Source organism: Lissotriton helveticus, chromosome 10 (genome assembly GCF_964261635.1).
Source record: "Lissotriton helveticus chromosome 10, aLisHel1.1, whole genome shotgun sequence".
Lineage (NCBI taxonomy): Eukaryota > Metazoa > Chordata > Amphibia > Caudata > Salamandridae > Lissotriton > Lissotriton helveticus.
In genome coordinates, this window is record NC_136071.1 from 1197260427 (window position 1) to 1197263508 (window position 3082).

Below are 3082 nucleotides of genomic sequence, written 5' to 3' on the forward strand. Positions count from 1 at the left end.
ATCTTGCACGGATAGCCTGGCATCATTAGAAAGGATGTAATCTAAGATGTGTTCCACTGTATGTGTGGGGGTTTTGACCAGTTGCAAGAGTCCAAGAGATGCCATGGTGCCAATGAGTGCTCTGGAGTCCGTACTCCTGATCTCCTTTAAGGAGAAATTGAAGTCTACCATAAGTGACCTTATTTTTGGCTAAACCAGGTTCTATTGAAATTGCGAATTCAATAGGGAACAGGGACCTAGAGCCCAGAGGTCCGTATAGAAGAATTGCCAGAGAATGACTCAATGGGCGAGGTTTTGATGGAGAAATAAATGGCCTCACACAGGTTGGTTCACTTAAGTGACTCCATATAATAGTGAAATTTCAGTTCATAAACTATGGCTAGACCACCTTCAGGTTTGCCCACCCTATCAAGTCTGATGATAGTATATCCTGAAGGGATAGCTTCAACAAAGTCAGGACCTGACTAGGCATTCTCCCATGTCTCCGCGACGAAGACCCAATCCTGGTCATGTGTTAGTACAAACTCTGTGTACTCAGTGTTATGCTTGCTCAAGGACCTAACCTTGATTAAGAACCCTTTGAAGTTATCGATACGAGTAGAAAACCCCTGATTGACCACCCTTTTATCTATATGATTACCAGTATTGGTAGAGGTCTAAGTGGAGAAACCAGGCTCTTCCTGTAGTGTAGTGTGCTTGCACTGTAGACTTTGTTTACAGCTGTTTTAAAAAATATATATATTAGCTGAATACGTTTATGAGAGACTCGTTTGAGTTGGACAAATTTACGGGTGTAGGCAGCAATTTGGGTAATCCTGCACCTGCATGGATATTGTCAATATCCAAATTAAAAAAAGGTGATTATAACATGAAATAATCACATAATCTAGCACTGGGGTGGCTCTGAAAAGAGCCTTTGGGTTTAGAGTGTGTAATGTTCAATTACATGCAGAATTGGATACATTCTTTGATGTTATGAAGGAATATCCTGTTTCTTTCTGCAGTTTAGTGCACTCCATCTCGCCTTCAGACACCGGGCTTATTAAAACGGATATTGTTATGATAAGTGGTCACGGAGAAATGTGGAAGTTGTTTTATTAACATGCTTCCGGGACTTCTCAATCTTAGGACAAAACTGTTTTGACCATTGCCTTTTTTGCCTTTGACATATATTGGAATATACAAAGGCTATGTGAGGGAAAAAAGAAACCTCAATTGAGAGAATGTCTCCATTTGGATTTCAAGAGCAACCCCTATGATTCTGCATAGGCCATTACCATCACAGTGCACTATCATGAGGTCTGGGTACTCGCAATCCAAAATATTCTCAACCATTGGTAACAATTGATGCATTTCATACCTCTGTGGCCAATTCAAGTAATGTCCAAGTTTGGAAAACCAAGATCTTTGTCAATTGCACAATTAATGGCATATTCGCTAATCCAGATGATGAAGCAGTGCCCAAAATCCAGAGGTGAACCTCCCAGAAAACACACTGCTGCCTACCCTCATACTGGTCTCTCTCACAGTGAGTAAAGGAACTCCCACCTCCGTGAGCTCTTGCTCGGTGCACAAATCCAGGTCATCCTCTATTCCCCTTAGAATGGATGTGTGTGTAAACAAGATAGTTCGTCTCCACATTTTGCCATGTGCACCTTGGGAATAAAATATTACTTTACGTTTAAAAAATCCTAGAAATTCACTGAAAAAAAACAAAGGTTAAAGTGACGTTATAGTTAGGTAAAAATTTCAGTTCCAAAGTAATGTTTCGAACTAAAAAAAAAAAGAGAAATTCACTAGTTATAGTTAGCAGAGCTAAAGTGTTTGTGCCCTCTGCTTTAAACATGGTAAAATTAGCTCACATCTAATTGACACATTTATTGTATGTGAAAGTCCCTAGTAACGTGGTACTACAGGTATCCAGGTCCTTATTGCACCACTCATTTAAGTAGCCCCTTTTAACATGTCTCAGCTCTGCCACTGTAGGCAGTATTAAACTGCCATTTCAACTTGACATAATTAAACTTTTGCCAGGCGTAAACACTCCTTTTTATACATATAAGTCAATCCTAGGGTAGGTCCTGAACAGCCCATAGGGCAGGATGCATTGTATTTGAAAAGTTGGACACTGCTCTGAGGGATACCAGTGCCTCTCAGGTTCTGGACCGTTCATTTGGCATGAGTCGAATGCCTCCTAGAAGAAAAGAAGAGATACTTACGTTTTGGGCTTTTCGTAAATGGGCCAGTTCGTGCCAAAATCTACTTACTTTCAATCTTTGATATTGCATATCTCCGGTTCTACTGATTTGTTTTGGTGTCAAATAATGTATACATTTTGTCTAAATTGGTGTGGGATTTTCCTTGTGTTGTGTTTTAACTTTATTAGTGTTTGAGTGCTGCCTAAATACTTTACACTTTTGTTCTAAGTTAAGCATGACAGATTTTGCTCCAATCTACCAGAGAGTTAAGTACAGGTAAACTTAGTGACCTTTTGTGGTTGACCCTAACAAGGATTGTGGCAGCTGCTTGAGAAGGGTTTCACTCTCCCTTCAACCAACAACCCAATTTCTCACAATGGAGCACATCCCATAGTAAAAGTCAGGTCCTTGTTAAAAGGTAGGTCTACACCCTAGGGGTCGCCATTCACTTGGGCATGTCCTCTGTGCTGGGGTTTCTCCATCCACTTCAGCATCTTATCTGTACAAAGGCCTAACAAATGGTCTGTGCCAGTTGAAACTCCATGCATTGGAGCAAAACCGCATGAGGTAGGAAGACTGCATCCAGTAAAGCCACTCGAAGGAGAGAGGAGAGGACCCGGTACAACTGGACATCTGGTTCAATGTGCAAGAGGCATGCTTGTGAAACGCCCTCAGGAGGGAAGTGTCCTGATAAGCCGCCAGCCTGCTGTACCTGAACCGCCACATAACACTGAAACTCAGTGGTTGCCATGATGAAGACGGGTAAACCTATTGATGTGTTATGAAAGGTAAATGTAATGGTATTCTGTATAAAGAAGTACATTTAACAAAGGCAATTTTGAACTACATTTTTGTTAAACTGAAAAAGGAATATGAACATCCTA